A 12,634-nucleotide genomic window follows, 5' to 3' on the forward strand; every position below is an offset into this window, starting at 1 on the left:
AGTGTTGTCTCTGCGTTCTTTGTTACCCATTGATTCAAGATCCACAGCTCGGGACCCCCTACCCGAGATCTGCCGGTTTTGACACTGACATTGGTGCTTTCATTGAGAGTTCCGTTGTGGGATCATCAAAGGACCGATGGCTCGCTTAGTCATCAGCAAGGGCATCCGCACCGCGGACAACTTCATACCCGGCCAGCTCTTCGCGTTTGGCGGCGTTGTTCTGTACGCTAACTCGACCGGTCACCTTGACCAGATCGATAGTCTTGCCCCTGGACAGGTAATCCGGTTTGGCAACCTGGAGTACGCCGCTACGCCCGGGGCGATATGATCTTCACTGGATTCTCAGCCTTACCTGAGAAGCCCAGAAATTCCAAAACCTCAACTTCGAGCCTTCTCCCCGACCCTATCCTCGGGTCGGCCTCTATCCCGGACCTGGCTTTGAGCTCGGATCTGACCCCGACTTCGGACCACAGGTCATTCACAGCCGAACACACCCCTTGTACCAACACGCCGGAGGTTAACCCCGAACGACGTCAGGGGATGGGGCCATCCGACCTCTCGCTATTAAACGAGGCGTTAGATCGGATCCTGATAATGAGCATCACAGACGGCTCGTCCTCGGTGTCGGTGTCAAAACCGGAAGATCTCGGGTAGGGGTCCTGAACTGTGCGTCTAAGAATCGAAGGTAACTGGAGGCAGGGGACACGATGTTTACCCACGTTCGGGCCCTCGTAATGGAGGTAATACCCTACTTCCTGCTTGATTGACTTTATGAGTATAAGGGTTACAAGAGTTGATCTACCTCGAGATCGTAATGGCTAAACCCTAGATGTCTAGCCTGTATGATTATGATTGCCACTACGGACTAAACCCTCCAGTTTAATAGACATGGAGGGGGCTAGGATTGTACAGAGTCGGAACTCTGCAACAATTCTTCGGCACGACGCACAAAGAGATCTGGAAATTGCTCTTTAAATCTCGAAAGTCGTGGCCAGAGACGTCCGAAGACGTTGGTCTTGACTGCAACCATCCCCCCCGGGTAAAGGCTAAGCTTTCGCCTATAGCTTGGTTTGTTAATCCAAGGGGATACAATAACCGTTCCATCTTTTGAACAGGTCTGGACAAAGAAGGCGGAGCGAATCAGGTGTCCGGCCCCCCTTCCTGAAGGCTCAGCCGATCCTCTCCTAATGAGGATGCTGGTTCCGGCGCCATACCAGGTGCCGGTAAGAAGGACAAGAAGAAGAAGAACAAGGGGGCCGAAAGTGGCCTCCACCACGAAGGGACCTCGGACGCTATGTCCGGAGGGACCGAGGCTCCCTCCTCTCACGAGGGAGACGAAAACGAGGAGGAGGAGGAGGAAGAAGATAACCCTCCTCTCAAAGGGAAAAAGAGGGCGGACTCCGCAGACCCGGAGGCGAGGGCGTCTAAGAGGGGAAAGTTATCCCTTTCGGATGACTCGGATTCGAACACCGAGGATATCCCCAAGCCCCGATCCCGGACCAAGCCCCTTGCCAAATTCTAAATACCTGAGCACGCTTTACATACATCCACTCCTTTATGAATTGTGAGGATAATATTAAATCATGTGTTTCAGTCCGGCCCGCGATCTCCCTCAACAATCCTCCTCGTCAGGGGATTTGCTGCCGGAGATGATGGAGAGCGAGACGCCTCCGCAAGTTTCCTCGCCCCTAGGGCGGATGACATCAAGGTGTCATCCCAGAGGATTTCTCCGGATCGTCGAGAGGTGCAGGGAACCATCAATACGGCACCGAAGGGTAATACCTCGGCCGTTGAGGACACGGGGGGCGCGACCCCCATGAAGGCCGGGGATGGGGGCCCTGGATTGTTCGGCCCCCAGCCGAATGCCGCTCCGGAAACAAATCCGGAGTCGAGTGAGCGGCCCCCTTCAAGGGAGGGGGGAGCGCCTATTCTTGCGGCGACCTCCATGAATCCGGAGGCACCGAACACGCCGAGGGACGAACTGCAGAGTGCGTCCATCTTGGAGGAGCACCGTACCTTGATGGTTATGGTGGCTGAGAAGATTCAGTCTGCTAAAAGCGGGCTGAATGAAGCCTTTAGGAGCCTACTAACAGTCTTCGAGGTAAGCGATGTAATGTCTTTAGCCATTTTCCATATGGAAAATATGCCTGTGTATAGATAGTAGCCCCTGAGACTCTGGCCGACTCATGAAAGAAGGGCGAACAGAGGATCTATATATATCTACAGGAACTAACATACTTAATTGGCTAAAAAAATAGGCTTCACTGTTAGCGGCAACCGCCCAGGCCGCGGAGGTTTCCGAACTGAAGCGGCAACTGAAGCAGGCCGATGAGGACATTGTCCTTATTAACAAGTGGCTCGACGAGGCACAAGGTATGTTGCGAACATCCCGTTTGTGCCTATATGAATGTGCGAATGCGAAGTTGCAACTTAGACTCTGTTATGTGTGAAATTGCAGATGGCGCTGCTGAGGTCGAGACCCTCAGGGGTGAACTTGCTCGGGCCAAGGAGCAGGCGAGAGTGAGCAATGCGGCCACTGATAAAGCGGCTGCAGATTTGAAGGCCGAACAGGCCACCCGGCGCCAGGTCGAGGAGCGGGTATCTGTAGTAGAGCAAGAGCTCAAGGACGCCGCCCGCAAGTGCAAGTCCCTCGAGGAGGAGAATAAAGCTAAGGCAACCGAGCTCGCCAAGGCCCTTCAGGAGGCCAAAGAGGCGCAGTCCGAATCTAGGGCGGCTCGCGAGGAGATCCGGCAGGCCGGACAGATAGCGGCTGGTAAGCCCTTTCTTTTACAGACGAAGTTTGGTGATCGGAGATATGCCTTGCTTAATCGACTATGGAGTTCTCTAGACGCTTTTGCGGATCTTCCGAAGAGTGCCGCCGACGCCGCGCAATTCTTCCAGGCTCAGGAGGGACATGCGATGGAGAAGCTGTTCTGGTCACAGTTCGCGGAGCGGGAGCGCCCGGCGCTGCTGAATGACCAAATGGTGCAGTGGGCCGAGCTGCATAAGATGTCCGGAGCGGCCATGAAGGACGTCGTAGTTCGGCTATGGCCAGCCAAACCCATTCCGAGCAACTATTTCGGCCTGGCGTGGCGACTTGTTGATGCAGTGCCCCGAATCGGTGCAATCAAGCGATCGGCGTGCATAGAAGGTGCACGGATGGCCTTCGCCCGCATCAAGATGCACTGGGCGAAGATGAAGGCTGCCGAAGTGGCCGTCGAGGGCCCTCCCGGAGGCAAGAACCACCGCACTCCGGAGCGCTATTTAGAAGACGTCCTAGAGGGTGCCCGCTTGATAGAGGGTCAATGCTCAAAGGACATCATGTTCGAATAAATGTACCCGAATTGCCCGGACGTTTTTATTGTATATGAGGGCTTTGTAATATATTTGTGCCTTTGTCTGAAAGTTCTTTCCTCCTGTGCGGCCATTTTTGTATTCCTGATAGTTTTCCAGTCGTCGGCTTCGGCCCCCACGTAGATACTACGGGGGTGTTCAGAATAGCACATGATCACACTTGACCCAACGTCTTGGTCCGTGAAGGAGGTGTCAGTGCGGCAAACCAGACAATCAGACTATGCGGCTTTACCATTCTCACTTAGCCATAGGAGTTTGATGATGAGGCTAGTATGTATGCAGCTATCCGGATGCGGATGCGTTACGTATGTGAGCGGAAAAACGGTCCTTCGTGTAATACGGAAACAATCGCTAAAGATATTTATAAGTCACCGAGTGGCTGCCAGCTCTCGCCGCATCATGACAGTCAATTTTCGGCTTTCTCTACTGAGGTGCTTGACCGGACGAGCCAGAAACACAATCGCAGTAGTTCTCCCTTTACTATCCTAGCCAAACAAACGGAACGTAAGGTAGCAAACACAGGAGCCGGGCAAACACATGATTCGGAGCCGATGCATATAATGCCAAGCTCGGGACGCCGAATTGTGCTATAAAGCTCTTCGTGCTTTTTTTTGACGACACATGTGTGGCCATATAGAGCCCCTGGAAATTTGTGCCGAGGTGTGTGAGTGAGACAACGGAGGAGACGGCATACAATCTATGAATAAAGGCGATACCAAATAAAAATTGTTTTCACTGGAATCTGATTGATACGTCAAAACGTGATCTTACAGAGGGCACCATAATCACCAAGGCCATTTTACATGCCGGGGGTCTAAGAAGAAGATGAAAAGCTTATACAGGTTCTTGGATAAAGTCTTGGTCTACAAAATCCTTTGGACCTCCTGCCGCACGTCTACGCCGCTTTCGCCTTGGAGAGAGAGATTCCTTGAGAGGAATGGTCTTCCGCTATTTGTACGAAACCGGGCTCGAAAAGAGTCCTTGTAAGTCCGTAGGATGAATAGGTTTTAATTCACCTGTGGTAAAAGAGAAAAAATAATTAAGGAAAAGGGGAAGTCCATATAGGGTCGAACCGTACTATGGGCATGTCCTTATTGTGCCTCCGCTGATGCCCAAGGTATTTTGAGTGCATAATTATGGACACGCGGGACGAATTTCGCGAATGTGTGTGGCGATCGACGGAGGCAAAACTGCTAGTCCAGCTCTGGAATTACCGAGCTGTCAGCATGCGGGACTGACCAGTCTTGTTTAATAAAGTCCGGCGGCTTGATGGTCGATGAGGTGTGCGGCTTGACAGGGCCGCTCTGTACTTCGGCCACGATGGCCGTGGTATGCTCGTCAGTACGGAGGGAGCATTCTGTGTTTCCATTGATTGTAATGACGCCACGTGGACCGTGCATCTTGAGCTTTAGATAAGCGTAGTGCGGGACCGCATTAAAACAGGCAAAAGCGGTTCGTCCGAGCAGTGCGTGATATCCACTGCGGAAGGGGATGATATCGAAGATCAAGTCTTCGCTTCGGAAATTGTCTGGCGAACTGAAGACGACTTCCAATGCTATTGAGCCCATGCAGCGGGCCTCTACACCAGGTATTACTCCTTTAAAGGTAGTTTTAGTGGGTTTGATTCTTGACGGATCAATGCCTATTTTGCGGACAATATCCTAATAGAGAAGGTTAAGGCTGCTGCCGCCGTGCATGAGGACCCGCGTAAGGTGGAATCCATCGATAATTGGGTCGAGTACCAATGCGGCCGAGCCTCCGTGACGGATGCTAGTCGGATGGTCTCTGCGGTCGAAAGTGATCGGGCAGGCTGACCATGGATTGAATTTTTGGGCGACTGGCTCTATTGCATAGACGTCCCTTAACGCGCGCTTGCGCTCCTGCTTGGGGATATGTGTGACATATATCATATTCACCGTTTTTACCTCGGGGGGGGGGGATTTCTTCTATCCCCCCGTGTTCGGTGGGCGAGGATCTTCGTCGCCGTCCTCGCTTGGCGGCCCTTTCCCTTTATGTTCGGCGTTAAGCTTGCCGGCCTGTTTAAAGACCCAACGGTTTATGTTGGTATGATTGGCAGGCTTATCGGGGGTGCCGTGAATCTGGCAAGGCCGATCGAGTATTCTGTCCAAACTAGATGGACCATCTCTATTTCCTTTGAATAGCTTCTTCCGTTGACCGGATTTAGAGCCGTTGAATCCAGCGTTGACCACTGTGTCTTTGGTACTTCCGTTGTTGATTCGACGCTTGTGCTTGTTGCGTCGTGGTTTGCCATTGCCGTCCCTGGCTTCAGAGGTGCTAGGGTCACTGGTGCTATTGCTTCTGCGGGCTAGCCATTTGTCTTCTCCCGCGCAAAAGCGGGTCATTAGTGCGGTAAGGGCTGCCATGGACTTCGGCTTTTCTTGGCCGAGGTGTCGGGCGAGCCATTCGTCGCGGACGCTGTATTTAAAGGCTGCGAGGGCTTCGGTGTCCGGATGGTCAACAATTTGGTTCTTTTTAATTAAGAACCTTGTCTAGAGTTTCCGAGCTGACTCTCCGGGTTGCTGGACTATGTGACTGAGGTCATCGGCGTCCGGGGGCCATACATAGGCACCTTGGAAGTTGTCTCTAAAGGCATCTTCCAAATCTTCCCAGCCGCCAATAGAATTTTCTATGAGGCTGTTTAACCAGTGTCGTGTTGGTCCCTTAAGTTTCAAGGGGAGATATTTGATGGCATGTAGGTCGTCATCGCGAGCCGTGTGTATATGGAGAAGAAAATCTTCAATCCAGACTGCGGGGTCCGTCGTGCCGTCATATGAGTCGATGTTCACGGTTTTAAACCCTTCTGGGAACTGGTGCTCCATTACCTCATTGGTGAAGCAAAGGGGGTGTGCGGCGCCTCTGTATCGGGTAATGTCGCGACGCAGTTCAGATCAAGTTTGTATGCGATTTTTGGCCCGAGTGAGGTTGTGCTTGTCGCGCCAAGCCTGACGGCCGTCCTCTCGCACTGGGGCACGTCCCCTTGATCCATAGATTGATCTGTTTGACCGGCTCTATTGTCCAGGTCCTGTCATAGGTTATATGTGTATCCTGGGGCCGCTGTTCCCCTGCCTTTATGGCGAGGTGGTGCGGGTTGGTGTTCGGCTTGCGTTGCCGCTCTATCCCGGCCACGTGGTGGTCGGTCAGGACTGTCAGCAGCGCCACGCGTTGGCGGTATGGACTCCAGGGCCTCATCATCGAATTGGGGTAGCAGCTTGCGCTTCGGGTAGCTCTTTGTTGGGCGTTCGAGGCCGTATTCCTCGGCAGCCAGGACGTTAGTCCATCTATCATTCTGCAAATCATGATCAACCTGAAGCTGTTGCTGCTTCTTTTTCAGGCTTCTTGCAGTGGCGATTAGCTGGCGCTTAAAGCGCTCTTGTTTGAGGGGTTCCTCCTGTTGGGGAACGTAGCAGAAATTCAAAATTTTCTACGCATCACCAAGATCAATCTATGGAGTAATCTAGCAACGAGGGGAAGGGGAGTGCATCTACATACCCTTGTAGATCGCGAGCGGAAGCGTTCAAGAGAACGGGGTTGATGGAGTCGTACTTGTCGTCATCCAAATCACCGATGATCCTAGCGCCGAACGGACGGCACCTCCGCGTTCAACACACGTACGGAGCAGCGACGTCTCCTCCTTCTTGATCCAGCAAGGGGGGAGGAGAGGTTGATGGAGATCCAGCAGCACGACGGCGTGGTGGTGGAAGTAGCGGGGATCCCGGTAGGGCTTCACCAAGCACTAACGGGAGGGAGAGGTGTCACGGGAGGGAGAGGGAGGCGCCAGGGGCTTGGATTGCTGCTGCCCTCCCTCCCCCCCACTATATATAGGGCCAAGGGAGAGGGGGGGTGGCGCAGCCTTGGCCCTTCCTCCAAGGAAGGGTGCGGCCAGGGAGGAGTCCTTCCTCCCCAAGGCACCTCGGAGGTGCCTTCCCCCTTTAGGACTCTCCGTTTATCTTATCTCTTGGCGCATGGGCCTCTTGGGGCTGGTTCCCTTGGCCCATATAGGCCAAGGCGCACCCCCCACAGCCCATGTGCCCCCCCCCCCGGGGCTGGTGGACCCCCGGACCCCTTTCGGCACTCCCGGTACAATACCGATAAAGTGCGAAACTTTTCCGGCGACCAAAATAAGACTTCCCATATATAAATCTTTACCTCCGGACCATTCCGGAACTCCTCGTGACGTCCGGGATCTCATCCGGGACTCTGAACAACTTTCGGCTTACCGCATACTAATATCTCTATAACCCTAGCGTCACCGAACCTTAAGTGTGTAGACCCTACGGGTTCGGGAGACAGGCAGACATGACCGAGACGACTCTCCGGTCAATAACCAACAGCGGGATCTGGATACCCATGTTGGCTCCCACATGCTCCTCGATGATCTCATCGGATGAACCACGATGTCGAGGATTCAATCAATCCCGTATACAATTCCCTTTGTCTATCGGTATGTTACTTGCCCGAGATTCGATCGTCGGTATCCCGATACCTTGTTCAATCTCGTTACCGGCAAGTCTCTTTACTCGTTCCGTAACTCACATCATCCCGTGATCAACTCCTTGGTCACATTGTGCACATTATGATGATGTCCTACCGAGTGGGCCCAGAGATACCTCTCCGTTTACACGGAGTGACAAATCCCAGTCTCGATTCGTGCCAACCCAACCGACACTTTCGGAGATACCCGTAGTGCACCTTTATAGCCACCCAGTTACGTTGTGACGTTTGGCACACCCAAAGCATTCCTACGGTATCCGGGAGTTGCACAATCTCATGGTCTAAGGAAATGATACTTGACATTAGAAAAGCTCTGAGCAAACGAACTACACGATCTTGTGCTAGGCTTAGGATTGGGTCTTGTCCATCACATCATTCTCCTAATGATGTGATCCCGTTATCAACGACATCCAATGTCCATGGTCAGAAAACCGTAACCATCTATTGATCAACGAGCTAGTCAACTAGAGGCTTACTAGGGACATGGTGTTGTCTATGTATCCACACATGTATCTGAGTTTCCTATCAATACAATTCTAGCATGGATAATAAACGATTATCATGAACAAGGAAATATAATAATAACCAATTTATTATTGCCTCTAGGGCATATTTCTAACAGTCTCCCACTTGCACTAGAGTCAATAATCTAGTTCACATCACCATGTGATTAACACTCACAGGTCACATCACCATGTGACCAAGATCCAAAGAGTTTACTAGAGTCAACAATCTAGTTCACATCACTATGTGATTAACACTCAATGAGTTCTGGTTTGATCATGTTATGCTTGTGAAAGAGGTTATTAGTCAACGGGTCTGAACCCTTCAGATCCGTGTGTGCTTTACGAATATCTATGTCATCTTGTGGATGCTACCACGCGCTATTTGGAGCATTTCAAATAATTGCTCTACTATACGAATCCGGTTTACTACTCGGAGTCATCCGGATTAGTGTCAAACTTCGCATCGACGTAACTCTTTACGACGAACTCCTTTTCACCTCCATAATCGAGAACATTCCTTAGTCCACTAGATACCGAGGATAAGTTCGACCGCTGTCATGTGATCCATTCCCGGATCACTATTGTACCCCTTGACCAACTCATGGCAAGGCACACTTCATGTGCGGTACACAGCATAGCATACTGTAGAGCCTACGTCTAAAGCATAGGGGACGACCTTCGTCCTTTCTCTCTCTTCTGCTGTGGTCAGGTCTTGAGTCTTACTCAATACTCACACCTTGTAACACAGCCAAGAACTCCTTCTTTGCTGATCTATTTTGAACTCTTTCAAAATCATGTCAAGGTGTGCGTTCTTTGAAAGTATCATCGGGCGTCTTGATCTATCTCTATAGATCTTGATGCCCAATATGTAAGCAGCTTTTATCCAGGTCTTCCTTTGAAAAACTCCTTTCAAACAACCCTTTATGCTTTCCAGAAATATTACATCATTTTGGATCAACAATATGTCATTCACATATACTTATCAAAAATGTTGTAGCGCTCCCACTCACTTTATTGTAAATACAAGTTTCTAACAAACTTTGTATAAACCCAAAAACTTTGATCACTCTATCAAAGCGTATATTCTGACTCCGAGATGCTTGCTCTAGTCCATGGAAGGATTGCTGGAGCTAGCATACCTATTAGCATCCTTAGGATCGACAAAACCTTTCTGATTGTATCACATACAACCTTTCCTTACGAAAACTGGTAAGGAAACTTGTTTTGACATCCATCTGCCAGATTTCATAAATGCAGCTAATGCTAACGTGATTCCGATGGACTTAAGCATCGCTACGGATGAGAAAATCTCATCGTAGTCAACTCCTTGAACTTGTGGAAATACTCTTTGCCACAAGTCGAGCTTCATAGACGGTAACATTACCGTCCATGTCCGTCTTCTTCTTAAAGATCCATTTATCTCGGATTTCATGGCTTCTAACCATTTGTCGGAATATGGGCCCACCATCGCTTCTCCATAGCTCATAGGTTCATCGTTGTCCAACAACATGACTTCCAAGACAGGATCACATACTACTCTGAAGTATTACGCATCCTCGTCGTCCTAGGAGGTTTGGCAGTGACTTGATCCGAAGTTTCATGATCACTATCATAAGCTTTCCACTTCAATTGGTGTAGGTGCCACAGGAACAACTTCCTGTGCCCTGCTACACACTAGTTGAAGTGACGGTTCAATAACCTTATCAAGTCTCCACCATCCTCCCACTCAATTCTTTCGAGAGAAACTTTTCCTCGAGAAAGGACCTGTTTCTAAAAGCAATTGCTTTTGCTTCCAGATCTGAAATGGGAGGTATACCCAACTGTTTTGGGTATTCTATGAAGATGCATTTATTCGCTTTGGGTTCGAGCTTATCAGCCTGAAACCTTTTCACATAAGCGTCGCAGCCCCAAACTTTTAAGAAACGACAACTTAGGTTTCTCTAAACGGTGTCGTCTCAACGGAATTGCGTGGTGCCCCTTTTAAAGTGAATGCGGTTGTCTCTAATGCCTAACCCATAAACAATAGTGGTAATTCGATAATAAACATCATGGTATGCACCATATCCAATAGGGTGCAGTTATGATGTTCGGACACACCATCACATTATGGTGTTCCAGGCGGTATTAATTGTGAAACACTTTCCACAATGTCTTAATTGTGTGCCAAACTCGTAACTCAGATACTCATCTCTATGATCATATCACAGACATTTTATCCTCTTGTCACGACGATCTTCAACTTCACTCTGAAATTACTTGAACCTTTCAATAATTCAGACTTGTGTTTCATCAAGTAAATACACTCAGCATCTACTCATATCATCTATGAAGTTAGAACATAACGATATCCACTGCATGCCTCAGCACTCATTGGACTGCATACATCAAAATGTATTACTTCCAATAAGTTGCTCTCTTGTTCCATCTTACTGAAAACGAGGCCTTTCAGTCATCTTGCCCATGTGGTATGATTTGCGTGTCTCAAGTGATTCAAAATCAAGTGAGTCCAAACGATCCATCTGCATGGAGTTTCTTCATGCATATATACCAATAGACATGGTTCGCATGTCTCAATCTTTTCAAAAACGACTGAGTCCAAAAATCCATCTACATGGAGCTTCTTCATGCGTTCTATACCAATATGACTCAAATGGCAGTGCCACAAGTATGTGGAACTATCATTACTATCTTATATCTTTTGGCATGAACATGTGTATCACTGCGATTCATTTTAGGTGCAAGACCATTGAAGGTATTATTCAAATAAACAGAGTAACCATTATTCTCCTTAAATGAATAACCGTATTGCGATAAACATAATCCAATCATGCTCAACGCAAACACCAAATCTCGATGGTAGAGGGAGCATGCGATGCTTGATCACATCAACCTTGGAAACACTTCCAACACACATCGTCATCTCACCTTTATCCAGTCTCCATTTATTCCGCAACTTTTATTTCGAGTTACTAACACTTAGCAACCGAACCGGTATCTAATACCCTGGTGCTGCTAGGAGTACTAGTAAAGTACACATTCATATAATGTATATCCAATATACTTCTGTCGACCTTGCCTGCCTTCTCATCTACCAAGTATCTAGGGTAGTTCCGCTTCAGTGACCGTTCCCCTCATTACAGAAGCACTTAGTCTCGGGTTTGGGTTCAACCTTGGGATTCTTCACTAGAGCAGCAAATGACTTGCTGTTTCATGAAGTATCCCTTTTGCCCTTGCCCTTCTTAAACTAGTGGTTTTACTAACCATCAACAATTGATGCTCCTTCTTGATTTCTACTCTCGCGGTGTCAAACATCGCGAATAGCTCAAGGATCATCATAACTATCCCTGATATGTTATAGTTCATCACGAAGCTCTACTAGCTTGGTGGCAGTGACTATGGAGAACTATCACTATCTCATCTGGGAGATTAACTCCCACTCGATTCAAGCGATTGTGGTACTCAGACAATCTGAGCACATGCTCAACGATTGAGCTTTTCTCCCTTAGTTTGCAGGCTTAAGAAACTTGTCAGAGGTCTCATACCTCTTGACGTGGGCACTAGTCTGAAATCCCAATTTCAGTCTTCGGAACATCTCATATGTTCTGCGACGTTTCAAAACCGTCTTTGGTGCCACAATTCTAAACCGTTAGCATTACGCACTGAACTATCGCGTAGTCATCAAAACGTGTATGTCAGATGTTTCGTAACATCTACAGACGACGCTGAGGCTAGCACACCGAGCGGTGCATTAAGGACATAAGCCTTCTATGCAGCAATGAGGACAATCCTCAGTTTACGGACCCAGTCCGCATAATTGCTACTACCAACTTTCAACTAAATTTTCTCTAGGAACATATCTTAAACAGTAGAACTAAAGCGCAAGCTATGACATAATTTGCAAAGACTTTTTGACTATGTTCATGATAATGAAGGTCATCTGATTATTGAACTCCCACTCAGATAGACATCCCTCTAGTCATCTAAGTGATACATGATCCGAGTCAAACTAGGCCGTGTCCGATCATCACGTGAGACGGACTAGTCATCATCGGTGAACATCTCCATGTTGATCGTATCTTCTATACGACTCATGCTCGACCTTTCGGTCTCTTGTGTTCCGAGGCCATGTCTGTACATGCTAGGCTCGTCAAGTCAACCTAAGTGTTTTGCATGTGTTCCGAGGCCATGTCTGTACATGCTAGGCTCGTCAACACCCGTTGTATTCGAACGTTACAATCTATCACACCCGATCATCACGTGGT

Source organism: Aegilops tauschii, chromosome 5, assembly GCF_002575655.3.
Source record: "Aegilops tauschii subsp. strangulata cultivar AL8/78 chromosome 5, Aet v6.0, whole genome shotgun sequence".
Taxonomy (NCBI): Eukaryota; Viridiplantae; Streptophyta; class Magnoliopsida; order Poales; family Poaceae; genus Aegilops; species Aegilops tauschii.